Source organism: Trichosurus vulpecula, chromosome 4 (genome assembly GCF_011100635.1).
Source record: "Trichosurus vulpecula isolate mTriVul1 chromosome 4, mTriVul1.pri, whole genome shotgun sequence".
NCBI lineage: Eukaryota > Metazoa > Chordata > Mammalia > Diprotodontia > Phalangeridae > Trichosurus > Trichosurus vulpecula.
The window spans coordinates 340,478,875-340,500,626 of NC_050576.1; the positions used below are offsets into that span (position 1 = coordinate 340,478,875).

At 37.0% G+C, this 21,752-nt stretch overlaps 1 pseudogene; it reads left to right on the forward strand.

The window, feature by feature from the left end:
• Positions 1 to 8,194: 8,194 nt before the first annotated feature.
• On the forward strand, positions 8,195 to 19,883 carry LOC118847215 (annotated as a pseudogene).
• The last annotated feature ends 1,869 nt before the right edge of the window (positions 19,884 to 21,752 follow it).

The window sequence follows — 21,752 nt, forward strand, 5'->3', positions numbered from 1 at the left end:
CATTAAGTCGAGCTTGGACAGGGACCTATTGTGGTCCAATCTATCAGTTTCAGACTCTACTGGGTTTAAGGTCTTGTGAAAGTAAGAAAGAAAGAGAGAAAGAGGGAGGGAGGGAAGAAGGAAGGAAGGAAAGAAGGAAGAAAGGAAGGAAAGAAGGAAGGAAGGAAGGAATGAAGGAAGGAAGGAAGGAAGGAAGGAAGGAAGGAAGGAAGGAAGGAAGGAAGGAAGGAAGGAAGGAAAGAAGCAAGGAAGGAAGAAATCTAGCCAGTAAAAACATGGATATACTTGCATGAAATAATGAAGAGTGAAATGAGGAGAACCAATAGAACAATGTATACAGTAAAAAAAAATATGGTTTTAAGAGGAATTATGAGTGACTAAATCATTTTGATTATATATATACATATATATATATATCCAAATTAATTACAAAGGACATATGAAGGAAGATGTTATCTGTATCCAGAGAAAGAACTGATAAATAGAAGTATATATAAAATGGTTTCATATAAATATGTGTGTGTGTACATATTTGTGTCTAATAGCTATTATCTCTAGGGTAGAGGGGAAGTAAGAGAATAAAAGTAAGTTGTATGGTAACTTTATTATATATTTAAAAGGAATAGCAAGTTGTACATAACAGATTTACAATGATTTGTTCTATTCTACTATGTTATGGAAATGTTTGTTTTATTTCTTAAGTTCAGAATAAAATAAAAAAAAATTTAAAAAAGATGCTCTGTGCCTATGTGAGGGATGAAGTTGCAGAGTGCTTGGGAGAGGTGAGATTCTCTGAGAACTAACTTTGAAAGAGGACAAGCTGTTCCCGGCTCTCTTCAATGCTGATGTTCTCATAAACTCAGAACACTGAATAATCATGCCTACCAATGAAGAGAGTCTTATGGAAAGAGGCTTGAGCATTGGGTGATATTTAATTTGGCCAAATTCGGGCTCAAGCAGGACTTGAAACTCAGAAAGTCGTTGGTACAAGTACTGGATCTGACATATTCTATGAGACACTGAGCAAGTCACTAAACTGCCCAGGGACCCAGGACTACCTACAACTGTAAATCTCAAAACAATTTCCATTTGCACAGCTAGAAAGGGAGTGGCCTGCACCTGTTAAGCCATGGTCAAGGCTGTGACTCAGATATGTTCTAAGTGGGATATTTCTAATCCTGGCTCCCCTTTTTTGTGCCTCATATACCATAGCTAGAAAATAAGGAGAATTTTACACATTTACTTTTCGTTTAAGGAATAAACAAAAATAGTTTAAACGACTTTGCCAAAAATTTAGTGCTACAATAACATAGTTATTAGCATTGCCTACCTAGGGCATTGCCCACATAAGTCCCATTATTTGATTTTATTTAAATAAAAATAAATGGTACATATACACAAAGAGTTGTGAAATTTTCATCCTCTGCTCAGACGACATTCATGAATAATAAGTAGTTATTTTGATAGTTGGATAAGTAGTGATTTATAAGTATCAAGGATAAAGTAATCAGGAGGAAATGTGATAACCCATAAGGAGGACAATAGAAAACTCAGTTGAGATGGAATTACAAAGCAGCATTCAGACTTCCGGAGGCACCAGACTTTCCTCTTCATAAAGCTAATGAGAGCATTTATTACATTATATTACATCATAACTGAGCTTTTGTAATGTGGAGCATGCTATTAACAATGCTCTCTAATTTCTCTCAAAAATGGATTGGAGTTGAAGACACAAATGTGCGCATGTAATTTATTGGGAAGCACACACATGTCTATACATATGTGTATATGTGTATTATATATGTGTATGCATGTGTATATATGTGTGTATCTGCATGTGTATAATGTGTTTGTTATACATCATTCTCAAAGATTTATGACTCCAGATAATGTGAAAATATCCTTTGTAATATGTAAAACAAATTTCTTAGTTTGAAATAACTTGTCAGAGACAAAATCCAAAATGATTTGCTACCTGTTTTTATTTGCCCAAGTAAAGCGAAGTTGAGAAAGAGAACCCCAAACAAGTTATTTAACCTTACTCTGCCTTAATTATCCCTTCTGTAAAGTGGAAATAATAATAAAAACCACTATATAAGCCTAGTTGTGAGGATCAAATGAAATATATATGTATACATATATATTTATATACATATATATTCACAAATCTTAAAGTGGTATATAAATGTGTTTAACTGAATATATAAATTATTATATTATAATTATAAGATTTTTTGTTTTATTAAGATAATGTAAATAGGGGATTTTGGTTTTTAAAAAATAAGGCAGTCATCAGTTTCCTTTTTATTTCAGATAATCAATTTTAATACTTTTAGATTTTGAGCTCCTTGAGGGCAGGGGCTATCTTTTGCCTCTTTTATTATCCCTAGCACTTAGCCCAGTCCCTGGCACACAGTATGTGGGTGTTTAATAAATGTTTAGTAACTTACTGACTGACAGTGGAGCCAATTCCCATGGGGCAGTAGTTTATTCTTCTTGTCTGGATTTCTGGGTAAGAATCCTACTGATTCTGAATGGCCAAAACTGAAATGTCTGGTTTTCCATATGTACTTAGTTTGTGTTTATTGAGCAGGGCTCACAACATGAAGTTAGCTTCAGTTTCTTTTTCCTTTGCCTTGAAATGCTAAATGAGACAAGATGTAGCCAGCTTAAAACAATGAATAAAATTAAAACCAAAATCAAAAAAAGATCTATCCACTTGACCCCAAATCTGTTCTTTGCTTTTCATGAAACCAATGTAAGCAAAAATTTGTGAATAATTTTGAAAACATTGAAGTGCTAGCTAAAATTTTAAAAATGGATTATGTTAATATAACAGTATTAGATTTTGCATGCCCTGCACTTAATGAAGTAAAGAGAAATTAGTATATTATAATAAAAACCACAAGTTGATTTTCCCTTCCTGAAGTTCTCAGTGTTTTGCAGTTTACTGTCTAAAGTGAGCCAAAGTTCAGTTTGTCATCAACTATAAATTAAATGAAAGAATGTGCCTTGCTGTTTTCTGTAACTGTGGAACACACACAGAAATTTGAGATACAGAATTTTAAAATATATATTTCTCACCAATTTTAATTGTACTTTTTTTGATAAAAGTACTATTGAAAAAGTTCAAAATCTTTGCATTTGCATGTTAACACTAACCCTGTTTAATCAGAAATTTCACTGTGATTCAAAAGCAAAGAGGAAATAATGACTTAGAAGATATATTCATTTCCCTCATATAAAGGACTATTATACCATAAACAGATTCCATATTGTAAGAAATCATATGTGTAAGGATCTGAAAAGACCTATTAGGTCATCTTGTCTATCTTTTTACTGAGGGAAGTATTGTTCTGGGTAATATATTCTGAACTGTTTTGTCATTTTAAAATATTCTAGGGGATTTAGCCTAGGCAAAAATCTTTAGTACTTCTAGTCTTGTAAATGCAATCAAAGGGATAGCCTAGATGACTTCCCAAAGCCCTGTGTATCCCTTGGAGTCTATGCCTCTATGGAGCAGTCACTGAGAAAAACAATTAATGGATTAGGGAGCACAGAATACTCACGCAACAAAGGACTGAGTTGGGGGGGGGCATGTTTATTTGATTACACAATCAAGAGACATTTGAAGATTAAAGTAGAGTCTGGGCAATTAGAGATAGATAAATTGTCTGCTTTAATGGAGAGTTGTGTGAGCTGGAAATAAAAATCATTTTAGCTATCATGTTGATACTTTGAGTGATCTATGATTTCTTCGGTGTGCATTCTCCCTGCACCAAACATTTGTTTACTTATTTAATTGGCATTTGTTAAATGTTTTCTATGTACTATGAACTGGGGATAAACGAATAAAAATGAAATAATCTCTACCATTAAGTGGCTCGCAATCTTTCAATCCTTTCATGTCCACTTAGTGTGTATGATTTGTGTCCCTGGTTTACGATAAATCCTCCAAACAGTATATCCATCCCTCTGGGCACCTAGTTCTTATTTATTTGCATCTTGAAAATTGCTGTTGTTGTTGTCATTGTGTTGTTATCATAGTTGTCATCATCATCATCATCATCCTGGTATTTTTACAGAGTATCTCAAAAGTCTTAGATTTAGTAGCTTAAGACTGCACAGACCATTGAGACTCTCTGTATAATATATATTAAAGTTTGCAAAGCACTTTTCACATTCTCTCTTTTGAGCATCAGAGTAGCCCTATGAGATGGCTAATATAGGCATTGTTATTCTCATTTTACAGATGAATAATTAAGGCTTGACAAGGCTAAGTGTCTTGTCCAAGGTCATACAGGTAGTATCACAGGAGGAATTCAAACCTAGGTACTCCTGATTCTAAGGCCACCATTCTAATCACTTTAACACTTCAGAAGGAGAAATCTGTTGTGGTTGTTATTGTTGTTGTTGCTTGTCCTTCATTCCCAAAGAGGACCATGACATCAGGAAGGTGGTAGGTACCATGACTTGCAAGTGAAATGGATTTAAGTGAGGAAGGGCTATGCAAAGACATTACCCTTACGCTCTTCTCTACTGCCGTCTTGGTGCAGTGGATAGAGTACTGGCCTTGGAATCAGGAATTCTTTCCTCACAAATTCATATCTAGCCTCAGATACTTACTAGCTGTGAGAACTTTCTAGTACCATCAATATGAAGGACTGTGTGTATGCAAATTATTTGTGAGAGATAGGACTCTCGTGACAGAAGGATATTTGAGTGTTTATGAGATTAGTTTTGCTGCTATACACTGTATTTTTATTTTGTTGAACTGAATAAACCCTTTATTATATTTGAAGTGTGTTTTAGCACATGTGTCTGTAGGAGAGTTGAGAGCTATTACTTTTTTGTAGAGATCTAGACATTACATGAATTCCAATGACCTCAAGGGGAAATCCCAGGAGGAGACCCAAGTCATAGAGGAATAGCTTGAGGAAACTCTAATGTTGAACCCAGTCTATGTAAATGCAGAGTTTAGTTATGGGTGATAGAATATGTATATGTATATGTATATATATGTATGTGTATGTATATGTACATGTACATGTATATACACACATACACATATATATATGTATTAAAATGTATGTATATCTACATATATGTTTGTCCATAGCAGTGCATTTAATTTAAATTAGAAATGATTTCCTATTAGAACTTAGTTTTCTGCTTAATAACAGCTGACTTCTATATAACTTATATATGACTTATATAATGCTTTTACAAGTTTTACAAGTTTTACTCTGTACATATGAAAATCTCATTTGATCCTCATAAGATATGTACTATAAGAATTATTGCCATTTAATAGAGGAGAAAACTGAGCCTCAGAGATGTTAAATTATGTTAAATTACTTGCCCATGGCTCAAAAGGCAGTGATGGTTAGAGGCAAAATTTGAAAACTGGGGAGGGGGGGTTCTCTTCTGACACCAAACTCAACACTCATTTCACTGATTTTCTTTGTATACCACATAACACAGTGTCATACCTAATAAACACATAGGTTTTCTTTTTATAATAATTACTTAAGGAGGCTGATGGGAGATTCTATTTATAGGCTAAAGTGTTTTGTAAACATTTAAGATGCTTTTATATATGGTAGGGTACTGTGACTCGATAACTGTGATTATTCCTTATACATGCCTTTTCATTTTATTCTGTTAGAGTCTCCATGGTTTTATATTATACTGCTATGCTAGACTTCAGTTTTTGCCAGAGTGGTTTTGTTGCAATAAGGTTTGGATGTTGTGAAGGCTTGCTAGTCTCTTGAGGGTTTGCTAATACAGAGAAAACATAGAATGAAAGGAATCTTAGAGACAGTTGAATCTTACCTCCTCCTTTTGCAGGTGAGGGAAGCAAAACTGCAAACAAGTGAAGAACTGAGGTAATTTCCCAATAATCTTACATGAAAATAACATTTTCACTAGAAAAAGCCAAATAATCAAACAGGTTTGAATTTACTTGAACTCTTTATACAATTATCTGGGTTTTTTTTCTTCCTTGGGATAATACAGACCTAATATAAGACTGAAATATCCATCCAGAATACCTAGGCAAGTGTATTTTTATAAAAATTTAAATAATATGTGTAATTTCCTAGGTTATCTATTTTATTGCTTATCAGAAATCTGGCCTTAGTAGGTCCCTTTGTTCAGTTAGATGCTCAGTCAATCAATCAATTAACTTGCTTTCTGCCAGGCACTGTGCTAAATCCATGGGATACAAAGAAAGGCAAACAAAGATACAGAAGAACAACAAACAGTCCCTGCTCTCTAGGAGCTCAATGTCTAAGGAGTGGGGAGACAATATGTGAACAAGTAAACTTTTTACAAACATAATATATACAGGATAAAATTAGAGTTAGTCTCAAAGGGAAGTTGCTGATATTAAGGGGGACTAGAAAAGGCTTCATTGAGAAGGTGAAACTTTTGCTGAGACTTGAAGGAAGCCAGGTAAGGTAATAGGTTAAGATGAGAAAGGAGAATTTTTGAGACATGAAGGGGCAGCTAGTGAAAATCCTCAGGAAATGGAGTATTGAGTTGGAGGAAGAGCAAGAAGACCAATGTCAGATGGTTGTGATGCCCTCTGACCCTGAAGAAGTGTATATATACTCTGAGGTCAGCATTTTGCTTTGGGGCTCACTCATTGGAAGAGTGTTTGTGTGATTTCGCAGATGAGACTCTGGGTAGCCATTAAGGAGCCCCGTGGCTTTGAAAACCCAGATGGTGGGTGCTTCTCTCTCTGGTAATTATGTATGTATTGCTATGGACAGACAGTTAGAAACCCTGTCTGCTGATTTGTGTTATTTTGCTCTGTTTATACAATTTCTGCTTGTAATTTCTGTTTGAGTTTTCTCTGAAGTTCAGGGTGCTGACTCTTCCCCCGGACCTAAGCAAATGATATATGTATATTTAATTAAAGTGAGATTGTTAACCCCTTAAAGTTGCTTTCCTTAGAAAAGCAAATCAAAGAATCTGTGCTAGCAGCCCTCCTGTGTGCTGGTGTTGTTGCCTTACACCTCCATAGCAGCAGCAAGCAGCATTGTTGTTACATTTAGAAGCAGCAATTAGGGAATAATGAATGTATGTGGAATAGGGACTGTTTCTTTTTTTCTCTTTTACTCTGTCAACAGCCATGTTGCCAAGAGAAAGTGGTAAATATTTTCAACCTGGAGCAACTTGGAGGAATTAGAATAATCTCACCCAGTACCATCCAGGGAGAATGATGGTAGTTTGGAAAACAGCTGGGGGGAAATTGGATTGGTTTTTGTTGGTCTCTAAACATTGACCTGACCATCACTACAGATGAATCCTAGGAAAGTTTCTAGTTGTCCCCAGCTAGAAACTAGACACATAATAAACCTGCTTATGTCTTCAGCAGTCCTGGACCACAAGTCCAGTATTCTTTCTTCTGTATTACATTGCCTCCAGAAAACAAAGAAACTCTGACAGAAAGAGATTAAGGAGCAATGTAAGGAGCAGATGATCCAATTGAAACACTAAAGAGCACCAATCACCCCAAATTCTTCAGCGTATTTGCTGCAGTTGTAGGGCTCCCAATTCTTCTGGTCTGAGCTGGGTCTCAAGAATGATTCTGTCATGAGCTATATTTCTTCTTTATTGTTCAAATTATGGATAGTCTCCTAATATAGACTACACTTCTGAAGTGATATCTTTTTTTATAAGGAAAAATTCTATTTGTAACTAGGATAAGGTTATTCAATTAAAATTTAGGGATTTTACAGAAAGAAATTTCTGTAAAATTTTTAGTTGTAAATGCATTTCCATGATCTTTTTTTGTTCTTTTTTTAGGGGCAAGGGAGCACTTTGGAAAGCTTTCTGTAGCTTCAACTGTTAATTACTATGAGGATCCCAGTAACCATTCCTTTACCTGGTACTTCTAGTCTGAGGCATTGTTAATGCTTTTTAAATGCTCGAAAACTTCTGAATTCAAGGGAGAGCTCTAATATAAATCTATTCTTTGGAGTCCAATTGGCCACTATCATTAGTGAAGGAGACATTCCTTTCAACAGGCCAGTTAACCTTTATTAAGTACTTAGTATATGGCAGGTACTGTACTAAGCTCAAGAAATATAAACACAAGCAGAAAGAAAGACAATTCCTGACTTCAAGGAATTTACATTCTAATGGAGGAGAAAGTTGAAAAGGGGAGGGGGAGGGGGAGTACTACATGGGGCATGGTAGAGAAAGTTCAGAAAGTCAGGAGTATAGCCTGGAGAAGAATCAAAATACGGTTAGCCCGACTGACCTCCCCAAAATGGAGGTTCTGGGAGGACCAGCCAATTATAGCAAGAGACTACAGGAGCAAAGATGCTTCCAGAGTGAAAAATCTGGGGGTGGAGTGAATTTCCAGGATGAAGAATGGCATGGTAGAGAAAGTCCAGGTGGTCAGGAGAGAAACCTACTGCTTCCTCTATCTATACACTTAGGAAGATTTTCTGCAACTTAGTTTTAGTTTTAGAGATTTGGTTAAAGTAGTAAGAGGCTAAATGACTTGCCCAGGGTCACATGGCCAGTGTGTGCAAGAAATGAGATTTGAACTCAATTCAAAGTTAGCTCACTATCTAATACACCATGCAGGTTCATAGACATACACATACATAAACATACATACTCATATACTTATTATACATATATATGCATGGGCACATACATAAACACATACACATGTGTACATGTATATATAGTGATAGATGATAGCTACATATATGTATATATAGTGATAGATGACAGATACGTACACTGAAAAATTATTGGCCCTACTCAGATTTTATTTCGGTTTTTGTCGTTCTTAAGTTGTTTCAGTCATTATGGGCAGAGATACTGAAGTAGTTTGCCATTTCCTTTTCCAGCTCATTTTACAGATAAGGAAACTGAGGCAAGTGATTTGCCCAGGGTCCCAGAGCCAGTAAGTGTCTGAGGCCAGATTTGAACTCAGGAAGACTAGTCTTTCTGATAGTGGTCTATCCACTGCACCTCTTTTGGGGTGGGGGTGGGGTGAGGTATGGAATTGCACTTCTTTATATAGTAATTGCTTATAAAAGGATTTCAGTAGAGATGTTAGGTGATTATTTACATCATAAAGTCAAGTAGCCTAGATACCAAGGATAATAATGAAAAGAACAGTGAACTTGGAAGCAGAAGACCTAATTCACTCTTGCCTTGGTTGTTACTTTCTGCATTTTGGGTGTCAGTTTGTCTTTAAAGTGAGAGCATTGGACAAGATACTCTCTGAGGTCCCTTCCAGCCCTATTGTCCTATCACTTCTATGGCTCTGAAACTGCTCAACCCTTCCCCCTCCCCCATTCAACATATGTAGACAAAGCCCCATAGCACTTTGTCAACTCTAACCCACCAGTTTATTACTCCACTAATGTATATGAATCTATCTGTGCTCATTCCATAGCTAATCTCTCTCTCCCCAGCTGCTTTTCCTAAGGTAGATTTATTCCCTTTTTGGGAAAATGTATTTTTCTCTTCTCCAAATATTTAGCACAGTGAAGTAACTTCTGGAATCCAGGAGCCTGGAGCCTTTGAGATCTGACAGATACGAGATGACCCCTTTCAAGTCAGTTGCTTAACCGCTATAAATTACCCAAATTACAAAGGAATTAAAACGCAACCTTTCACATTCAAGTTTAGGTTTCTTTCAAGGGTCCTGTGACCATTTTAAAGTAACAACTTATGTTTAAAGTGATCATTAAAATAGTGTTGGTGTCTGATTACATTAGTTTATGATGAATAGCCAAATATATGCCTGCCTTTTAAAGTGGTATGTCTGGGGCAGCTAAGTGGTGTAGTGGATGGTGCACTGACCCTGGAGTCAGCAGGATCTGAGTTCAAATCCAGCCTCAGACACTTACTGGCTGCATAACCCTGGCAAGTCATTTAACCTTCATTGCATCCAAAAAATAAAATAAAATAAACTGGTATGCAAAGACACATGATGGAATGGAAAAAAAGGAGAACTTGAAGTCGAAAGACCTGGGGTCGGAGTCTGTCCTTTTCTCTGTAATGGCTGGGGGAAGTTCAGTTCCCTCCTTTGTTACGTCAGGGAGTTTAGCTAGATGACCTCTAAGATACCTTCCACCTTTACACCCTATGATCCCATAGTAGAGTTTCTGCCATTTGTCTTTTCTGAGACTGTTTCCTCCTCTACAAAATGGGTATAGATTCACAAGCCTTCAGTACGGAATCACTGTCGAGCTCACATAAAATAATATTTTTGACTGCTATGTCATTGTGAAGTGTTATATTTATGTAAGCTGTGTTTATAGCCATGCATGTGTACATTTTCATAAAAATGCCTTTGCGCCCATGAGAAGGAAACTTAGTTCACTGGTGGATCATCCAAAAAAACTCACTGACATTTAAATAAACTCTAACAGATAGTTGTCGGGACCAGAGTTCAAAAAGTTAAATGTTCTCGTCTTCCCATCCTCAGAGGAAGAAGATGAGGCAATAAATAGCTTGTGAATAGTGTGCTGGGATTGGGGTGATTTTAGTCACTAGAACAAAGGTAGGCTACTTTCCAAAACAAAGAGTGTGAAGCCTAGCCCAGTTTCCTTTTCCCTTTGCATGGAGACTGCTTTGCTTTACACATAGCCCAGGTCACAAAACTTCTTGGACAAAGAGGGAGTGGCATCAGAGGCAGGTTTGAACCTAGTTTCACCCTCTAGAGTGAGATTACTTCCTACTGTATCACTCTGCTTCCCAACCATGTAAGGATGTATAAGGCAAGTCCCCATGTTGGGTAATCGATCCCTAGCAGGGACAGACCTAAGACAGGACCACCATCCAAGCTAGTCTAAAGTGAGCCAAAGTAAAACAGCAAAGCAGGTATCAATCATAGCAAAGACATCTGCTAGAAATTTTGACTTTAGGGAACATTCTATGTAATTTCATTCAGTGACTATATATTGAGTCCCTAACTTGTTTGTTAGAGGAATTCTGGCATAATGATTAGTGTGCTGGATTTGGGTCAAAATCCTGCCTCTGAATCTGGGCAATACTTAGGCTCTAAATACTCTAAGAAACTCCCTAGATTTATTTACTAAATAAGGGATGGGATGTCATCTAAGTGTTTCAAGGGAGTTTTCATAATAGGAGTTCCCCAAATAAAGTCAAATCCTCTTAATATGTGCTATAAAAATTTAAAAATGATACTTCCCATGCCTTTAAGGAACTTACAACTTAATGGGGGAGGGAGAGATGGGGAGACATATGCAAATATAGTATATTAATCTGGGTATTATAAGACATATACAAATATGGGATTATATCATTATAGATATACACAAAATTATAGACATACACAAATGTAGGCTATTAGTCAGGGAGTTTCCTAACTAATGATGAGATTATAGGGTGCTGAGCCTTTATCTGGGACCTTGGAGTGCATTGTCTTCTGGACTGTATTGATATTTCCTTTGGCATCTCATGTAGGATGGTCTTAGTGAATTGGGATGATTTGGTTAGCTGAGACTATTGATGGGGTGAACTGATGTGGAGAAAGCCATCCTTTGCACTGTACTTTAAAACAGTCAAAGAAAATTTAACATTTAAATTTAAATTTTAAATTAAATTAAATTTAAATTCAAAATCAAACTTTATTTGGAATTTTTCTCTTTTTCCATTTTCAGAGCTCAGACTGAAGTAAAAGTCTGTTTTCAAAAGTTGAAGAATTATTACCCTTCCAAAACTCTGTAGATAACCAACACTAGATAGGATCTGGATCCTAAGTTTTCTTCCCCTATTCCCTATCCACTCCATTCTATTCTCCCCACCCCATTCTATTCAGCCAATAAAGGATAACTATCCTTTTATTTATATTTATCCTGCTGACTTGTGGCTGTTATCAACACATCATCTTGCTGTGTTTTGAGGCTGGCATGATTGAATCCCATCAATTTTCCCAATAAAAAGAACTTCTGTAGATTTCCTCTCCCAAAAAATAGTGTATTCTCTCCCCTTCACCTTTCAGGAAGAAAGAGATGGGGTTGCCCAACTGCTCTGGGACAATTTGTTTGCTTATATCCTCAGTTGGAAATGTTCTAGAACAGGTCAATGGTCCCATTTCTCTAACTTTCCCTGGACCGAGGTCTGTTAGAAGGTCCCTCATTCTTCTTGTGCTAGCTGGTTTTGTAGGTTCTTATAAGCCCCATGAAATTGGCTTCTCTATAACTTTATCACAACACTCTCAAACTTTTCATGTTAGTCTGGAAGTGTCCACGAAAGAAGCAATGGGTTTGAAGTTAGAAGGCTTGAGTAAGAATCCTTATTCTTGTCTTTCCTCTCTGTGTGACCTCAAGTAAGTAACTTTATCTCTTGAGGCTTATGGAAAATTAGAAGTTTGGTCTAAATGAGGCTTTTTTCCCCCTTATAATCCTCTAGTACTGAAGGAGTTTTATTCTCTCTGAAAGGAAAGAATTTTTATTTTCTCTTTTAATACGTGGAAGGACATATTAGTAAATACGCGTAAGAAGGGTCATTCAAATATGTTATTTATTAGCACTTATTTTTAAACAACTATTTCCTACTGGCCCTTTTTTGGGGTCACTTGATATAGTGGGGACAGTACTAGATTTGGTTTTAGAAGATATAGGTTCAAGTCTGAACTCTCCAACTAAAAAGCTTTATGTCCATGGATCAGTTGCTAAAGTTCTCTGTATATTAGTTTCTCATCTGTAAAATGGAAATAAACACATTTGTGGGGACAGCTAGGTGGCACTGCGGATAGAATATCAGGCCTAGAGCCAGGAAGACTCATTTTCCTGAGTACAAATCTGGCCTCAGACACTAGCTCTGCAAGTCACTTAACCCTGTTTGCCTCAGTATCCTTATCTGTAAAATGAGCTAGAGCAGGAAATGGAAAACCACTCCAATATCTTTGCTAAGAAAACCCCAAAATGGGTTCATAAAGAGTCAGACATGACTGAAATGACCAAACAATTCAATCAAACATATTTGCACTGCCTATCATCATAGAGCTGTTGTGAGGGAAGAATGTTGTCAACCTCAATGCACCAAATAAATCTGAACTGCTATTCTGATTTTAGGTTGTCATGCTATTTTACATGGGAATATAAGCATATTTTAATATACCAGTGGATCTTTGACGTTATCAGTGTGAGCTTTCACTGATTCTGACATATTTGTACCTACTCACCCTATGAAATTCCTGTCCATGCCTTCCCATAAATTTACCACAAGAGACTCACCTAAGGGGGTAGAGTGTTTACTTCAGTTCTCCTGATGTTGTGGGGATCTCTTTGGAACTCAGAAGCAATTCATGTTATCAGGCAGTCAACTAGCATTTCTTAAGTGTTTACTATGACTATGTGTCAGGCACTGTGCTAAGCACTGAGAATACAAATAAAAGGAGAAAGAAAGGCAGTCCTGCCCTCAATGACCTTAGATTCTAATGGGGGAAGACAACATATAAAAGAAACCTGAAAGAAGTATGTGTGGGGGAGGACTATCATTTATGCAGAAACATAGTAGAGAAAGTCTGGATTGTAGGCAGGAGAGCAATGATTCATGGTTGGCCTTTGTGTTTTTCTTAAATGGAGGTTCTGAGAGAAGTCATAGGGAGAGGCTTCAATAGTGGAGGATACATCCAATGTGTGAATGCCAGGGCTGGACTGAAGCTTCTGGATGAAGAACTATTAGCCTTATCACTCACTTTTGATTTGTAGATCATATAAATCCACAATCTTTTACCACTGTGAGATTTTACAATACACTAATATTCTAAAACATTATTGCCTTTAGTCGCCATGTTTGGTAAAGAGATCAATTGTTTGTAGATCCTTTTGGTCTCCTCATAACTTTTTAATGAACTTGTTATAATCAGTGTCAATGTTCTTTCCTGCATCCATTTCCTATTAATCAGTGTCAATAGCTTACTTAAATATGTCAGTTTGGAGCCATTTTGATTGTAAAGTATATAATTTTGTAATTTTCCTTTATTTTCCACTCCAATATTAATATTACATATTAATTACATAACAATACATAATAATTACATATTAATTTTTATCTTTCCTCTAACAAGCCAGTAGCTGGACTGTACACAGAAAGTTTATTCAGGAATTACTCCCACATTAGTAATGGGCTTTTTTTCCTTCTGGCCTATTAAATGTAGTGGATTTCATTTTTGTGATGTTATTTGTTGCTTACATATCTAATGCTTCCTGATTTTTTTTCTAGAAGAAAGTATTTTTGACATGTAGGCATGAGGCTTCTGTCTTTCATTCCTTAATCCTGAGTTTTTCCAACATGCTTATTTACCATCCTCACCTACACCTAATTTTACATCTAAGTTAGAGTATCAAAATATAATTTAATTTGGAGGCTATCAAAACCTTCATAGAATTTCTCTTCTTCATTCTCTGTAGTCAGTCAGTCAACTAACATTTATGAAATGCCTTTGATGTGCCAAGAATTATACTGAGCATTATGGATACAAAAAAGGGCAAAAATAAATAAAGCAGTCCCTTCACTCAAGGAGCTTGTAGTCTAATGAGAGACAGCATACCAGCAACGATGTATAAACAAGGATATATACAGGATAAATTGGGAGTAATCTCAGCTGGAAGGCACTGAGATTAAAGAGAACACAAAAAGGCTTCTTGAAGAAGGTGGGACTTTAGCTAAAACGTGAAGGAAGACAGGGAAGCTAGAAGGCTGAGATAAGGAGGGAGAGGATTCTGTGCATGAGAGACACCCTGTGAAAACACTCTTAGTTGGAAGATGGAGTGTTATGTGCAAGGCACAACAGGGAAGCCAGTGGTACTGGATGGCAGAGTATGCAGGGGGCAGCAAGATGTAAGATTGAAAATACAGGAGAAGGACATGTCATGAAAAGCCAGAGAATTGTATATTGGTTTCTGGAAGTAATAGGGAACTTGTGAGCATTATGCACTTGTTGAGTAGGAGGGGTAACATGGTCAGACATGTACTTTAGGAAGATCAATTTGATAGCAGAATGGGGAACAGATTGGAGTGGGGAGAGCCATGAGGCAGAGAGACCAAGCAGCAGCCTATTGAAATAGTCTAGGGATGAGATAATGAGGGCCTGTTGCTGAGTGGTGGTAATGTCAGAGGAGGGAAAGGGGATGTATAGGAGAAATGCTATGAAGATGAAATGACAGGACCTGACAACTGATTGAATAAGGTGGTGATAAGAGAGAATGGAGAGTGGAGGATGACATTTAGGTCATTGTCTGGGTGACTAAGAGGATGGTGGTACCCTCAAAAATAATAAGGAAGTCAAGAAGAGAGAGGCTTTTGGGGAAGAGATAATGAATACAACTTTGGATATGTTGAGATGAAGATTTCTTTGAGATATCTAGTTTGCGATGTCCAAAAGGTAGTTAGAGATACAATTATTTTCATGGTGCTATTTTTTTCCCAAAAAATTTCTTGTGAACACTGTAAATGAGAAGGTCAAATGTCCTATGCAATTATGTTTCTTGTTGCCTTTGGGTGTACAATAAATCCAACTAGATCAACTGTTTTATTTGTCTCTCAAAGGAGAACCCATGAACCTTCTTTCCATTTAACTGAAATTTCCTTTTGTCTTCTGGTTTCATTTGCAGTAAAAATGTCAAAACTAATATGATTCAATTCTTCTGGCGTATGTCCACTTGGAAAAGCCTCTGAGACTCAGTTCCTCAACAAGAAAATGAGAATGATAATACTTATATGACCTGCTTAATAGTGTTATTGTAAGCAAAGAGCTATATAATAACAAAGTACCATATAAATGTGAATTATCATTCTCATACTAGGTGAGATCCACAATCCTCAATAGTCTCTGAATAAGGATTTCACATGTAGAGTATCAATAGCTGTTATGTCAGATAGTCTAAATATTATTTGATTCTAAGGATCCTTCTGTTTCCTTTATACCACTTTGCAGCCTTCATTGCAAAAACAGAAGAAGCCTGCTCAGAACTGGGGGCCTTTTTGTAAATATTTAAGTATATTTTAAATTATTGAAACTATTGTCTCTGTTGTCCCCTAAGGGCAGTGGGATGAGCATTAATTCTAAGGGAACTGCAGTAAACTTTATCTCAGAGATCTGAAGAAATTAATCCACCCCCTTCCATGTATAATTTATGCTTGAGATGTGACCTAGCCTCTCAGAATAAATCCATTTTTGTATTTTCTTGGTAACAATTGCAAAATGATTACATTCCAGGGCATGAGCTCACTAAATGCAGAAATGAGGAAAACAGTCTTGAACAGAGTGAAATAGATTCTCTTTCGCTTGATACTTATCTTGTGGTCATTGATAATCCCACTACATATCATTTTAAGAATAGGACTAAAAAGAAAAGTGCATTTCCCCCAACACAAAATGGCTGACTGAATAGGAGGTAGAAGTATAAGTATTCAGTTTATCTGTGAGCTATCTGGGGAGTCATTTGGATAGTGATGGAAAAATAAAGCTTCAGGTTGATTCAGTGACTCTTTCTCTTTAATTCCAAACAATGGCTTTGAGCGGTTTTCATTTAATTAATTAATTTATTTATAGTTTTCAACATTCACTTTTATAAGATTTTGAGTTCTAAATTCCCTCCCCACTCACTCATCCCTCCCCAAGACGGCATGCAATCTGATATACTGGTAGGTTATACATGCATGATCATATTAAACATATCTCCACATTAGTCCTGTTGTAAAGAAGAATCAGAACCAAAGGGAAAAACCAAAAGAAAGAAAACACAAAAAACAACAAAAAAAGAGAATAGCATGCTTTGATCTGCATTCAGACCCTGTAGTTCTTTCTCTGGATGTGAACAGCATTTTCCGTCATGAGTCTTTTGGAATTGTCTTAGATCATTACATTGCTCAAAAGAGTTAAGTCTAACCAAATTGGTCATCACACAATGTTGCTGTTACTGTGTGCAGTGTTCTCCTGGTTCTGCTCACTTCACTCAGGATTACTTCATGCAAATCTTTCCAGGTTTTTCTGAAGTCTGCAAGCTCACCATTTCTCATGGAACAATAGTACTCTGTTACATTCATATACCACAGCTTGTTCAACCATTCCCCAATTGATGGGCATCCCCTCAATTTCCAGTTCTTTGCCACCACAAATATTTCTAGCAGCTCTTTTTATGGTGCCAAAGAATTGGAAATTGAGGGATTTTCTTAACTCAATTGCCTATTATTTCCCTGAAATTCAATAAACTGCCTCAGTTATTTAGATTTCAGGTAGACAAAGCTTGTCTAGCTTCAGAAGATTTTGGTCACTAGTGGAACATAATTGCCCCATTACTAAATTCTGAGGTTACATGGAACTACAGAGAAGTCACATGATCATTTAATAAAATTAATTTCTCAACATTGTATTATTTAAATGCCATTTAAGGAATATTGTTTTTAAGCTCTCTCATTCCTAAAGTATTCCAGATGCTTTTGCCCTAATAATAGATAGCAATGATGCAGAGATATGATGTGGCATGGTAGTAAGAAGACTGACTTTGGAGTCAGGAAGATTTAGATACATGATCCTGGGAAAATCACAGTCTCTCAAAGCCCTCATGCAACTTCCTAGTGTTTTGAGTTACTGATCTGTAATAATGGAGAGAGGTTCCTCATAGTGATAGAATTGGGAACTCCTCCCACTGATGATGTTTCATGCCTAGACTCCTGTCCCTACCACCACCTCAAATAATTTTATCATCTTTTGATCATATCTAGTATATCTAGCTCTGGTTTATTCATTTTCACAATGGTATACAATAAACTCCTTAGAGATAAGGCTGTCTGAAATCAAATATTGTAGGCCAGTCTTTCTTAAGTCAGATCAACTACACTGTTGCTCTGTTAACCTCAGCTTCGGTGCCATAAATTTAGGGATGTTCATTTTACTTTAAAGATAAATCAACTTCATCAGCTTTGTTAACAGGGCTGCTCCACATAAGAAGGCAATGGCTCTTCCCTCAGTGATTGGCATATAACTCAAGCGTTTCATAGATTTCCAGAAGGAAAGGCACAAGGGCCTTTTTTTCAAAGCCAGGATGCTAATAGTAGTAAATTTATGGATCTGGGAGCTCAAGCAAGAGGTAAAGAGAGCTAAAGCAAGCCTTGATGGGCTACGAAAGTTTAAAAGTCAGTGTAGGCTAAATGGTTTGGAATCTAGGGGAGATGTATTCTCCAGAAAACAGGAACCAGATTCTATCAGAAATTAGAAATTTGAGTTATGAGACTAGAATTAGAAAAGTAATGGACCCAGGCTAGAAGACTGGGCAATACAGGACACTAGGCCAGAAGATCAAGGTGTCATCATACAGTTGAGGTGCTTTTAGTCTTTATTGTCTCTTCTCATCTTTCCTCAAGCCATTCCTTATACTTGTATAAGATGTATATATTACCCATGTAGGCTAGTTGTCTGTCCACATGGGTCGATTTAAATGTAGCTCATGGGGAACTAAGGGTAGATATCTCTGGTGTCTCCTCTATCCCTTTTTAAAGGGAAACTTTGGTTCCTATCTAGAGGAGAGCAGAAGATTGAAACCACAAGACTGACCAACTCTCCACTCAGACTAGAATTTTATCTATCTGTCTGCCTAAATATTGTTAGTATAGGCTAAGTGATTCTGAACTTCAAGCTACTTTTCTTGGTTGGTATCCATTAATCAGGAGGGAATGTCCCAAACTATATCTGAAGGTTTGACTGTTACCAACAAATGCTAGTTGTACAAAGACCATGACACTTATTGAATAGCAAATAAATTGATTTTTTTTTTCAAACTGATAGCAAACTGAAATAGAAATTATATAGATCAAAATATAGCAAACGATACATGGAATCAATGACCTCCCCTACTTGGAGCTATACATCTCAGCTTCACCAAGCAAGAGTCCTCTGTCTTACCTAAGGGGAAATTTCTTGCAATCTGTATGGTGGTAACCTGGAAATAAGGACATGCTTGAAGTATCAGCTTCTCTAACTCCTTTGGAAATCTTTCTTCCTCCCTGGATCTCTCCCTGAAGAGACTCTGGAACCATAATTTTCCTTCCTCAAAATTAGAAGAAATTCTTTTCTCATAAGCTTTTGCCAACTCTGACCCCCATGTAGGAACAGAGCTGTAAGCAATCATTCTCTCCTCCAATGAGTAAAAATCTTATGCAAATACTTAGTTTTTAGTCCTAAATTACACCTGGAAATCTGCCAACGCCACCCAGAAGACACATCCCATGATTCTGTCTCTGTCTGTTAAAATGCTACCCATCGGCTCCAGGCCTCGGCGTCCTGACGGAAAGCCTCTTGCTGCGGGCTTCAGCCTCGGCGGCGACGGGAGCCGGTTTGGCCCTGACCCGCCGCGGGCTCGGGCCGCATCTGTGCCTCGGCGGCTTGCTGACTGACCCGGAGCGTCCCGGGCGCGGGTGCCGTGGCCCCAGTCCGACATAGTGGAGACCATGGGAAGAAAATGTTTGTCATCAAACCTTGTGAATTTTATGACAAGAGATTTTTGAAGTTGTTGAGATTTTATTTATTGTTGACTAGGATTCCAGTAGCAATGGGCATAACATGGGTGAATATATTCATTGGTGAAGCTGAATTAACAGAGATCCCAGAATGCTACGTTCCAGAACACTGGGAGTATTTCAAGCATCCTGTAACCAGGTGTATTGCTCGTTATGTTTATGAACCTCCTGAAAAGAAATATGAAAGAACCATGGCAATCCTTCAATTGGAAGCTGAAAAGGCTAATCTGAGGTTGAAATATCGGGAAACAGAAAGACTTAGGCGAGGAAGAGGGGATGGACCCTGGTTTCATTACCCAACTGTTGACAAGCCACTTATTGATCAGGAACCTAAAGCAGTGCCTGACCATTAAGCTATTGATTCCACACGTCTGATATATTCTCTCTTTGGGGGGGGGGGGGTTAAATGAAGAAATGCATACTTTATTGTTGTTCTCTGAATAAAACAGCCATTTCCCTTTTGGTCTTAGTTCTCAGTGTAGTTTGAGAAAATTGCTTTTGTTGTTAAGGGATGGTTTTCTTTCTTTCTAAATTAATTTTTTTTTTTTTTAGTTTACAACACTCAGTTCCACAAGTTTTTGAATTCCAAATTTTCTCCCCCTCCCTCTCCTCCCTCCCCCCGCCCTCCCCCCTCCCCAAGACAGCATGTAATCTGATATAGTTTCCACATATACCTTCACATTAAACTCATTTTGGGATGGTTTTTTTTAAGAAGGTCATGAATATGACAATTAAAATTAGAGGAGGGCAAAGTTTGGGAACTTCTAAAGCATAGTATTGTTTGGAAGTAGATTCTACAATATGCCCAGTAAATGAACATTGTGGACAGGTAGTATAACTGTACCAAAAATGACTTGTGTACCTAAGCATGTAGAATATATGCACCTTGGTTTCATCATTGATAGCTCATCTGTTTCAATCGACATTGGAATTTTTAGCCTGGATTATTTAAAAGAGGAATGCATTAATAAATTAGAAAAATGAAAAACTTCAAAAAAAAATCCTACCCACCCTGGAAGACCCAGCTCAGATCCAAATAGGAAGTTGTATTTGAAATGGTCCCTTGAGAATTCCCCAACTGCAAAACATATAAGTGATTGACTCCTCTGTTTTCCTACAGTAGTTATTTCCTTCATTGCTCACATAAAGTTTATTGGGTTTTTTCCCTCTTTGTATCGTAGCAAAATTTTAGATTCTGGAGCATGGGAATCAAATTTTATACATCTGGGTCTCTGTCAAAGAACCTAGTATAGTCCTATATCTGAAGGAAGAACTCAATAGTACTTGTTGAGTAAATAAGTAAAGGACATGAAAAAAGGGATAGTGAGACAGAAGGTAGAAACTCAGGCTACAAATCTGGGCAACAAGAGTCAGAGTCCAAGGAAAATGGGCAATACACACAGGACACCTACTGAAGGGAAGGGCTTGACACTGAGCCAAAGAGATTTCTCAGATTCAGAACTTTTATGTGGTTACTATGGAAATTGGAGCCCATTCCAGTATTGTCAGTCCAGACTGAGTAGGTAGAAGGAAGTAGGTACACCTGGCTGGAAAGGAGATTTGTGGGGGTAGTCACCCTCAAAAACTGCCATGAAAATTTTCCCAGCTGGCATTGTGAGGTAGTTCAATACTACCATCCCTTTCTCCTTTGGGGCTAATATTGTTCCTGTATTTAAAGACAAATGCTAGTCTATGCAGCATCCCTAAAAATGGGATAGGGGATTCTCTTTCCATGTCTAATGGTGTATGATGATATGTGTGGTGTTATATCACTAGCCACTATTAGATACTTCAAGCCCTCATACAGAGAAAAGAGATTTTCTATTCTCAAGTCTTTTCCAAGGGCCTCAAAAAGCAGGTCATTCATTGCACAACATTATAGAATGTTAGTTGGTATCTGATACTCCTTTTTCATTCATGTCATGGTCATTTATAGACTTTTTATGATCCTTTTTATGATCCTGATGAAAAGGCAGATGTGAATAATGCTTCCCCGAGCTGAAGAGAGGTCAGTTATTAATCATCATTTTAATGTTCTGGTCACTAAGTAATGGGAATTAACATTAAGACTATCAACTTAAAAGATATTGTAACATGCACAGATATGATTTAGTGCATATAATAATTTTAAATTCTTGGATCAAAATTTATTTTTAATTTTATCATAGAGTTTTAGGAAAGAAGACATCTAGGTTATTCAGATATCTACAGTATCTATCTAT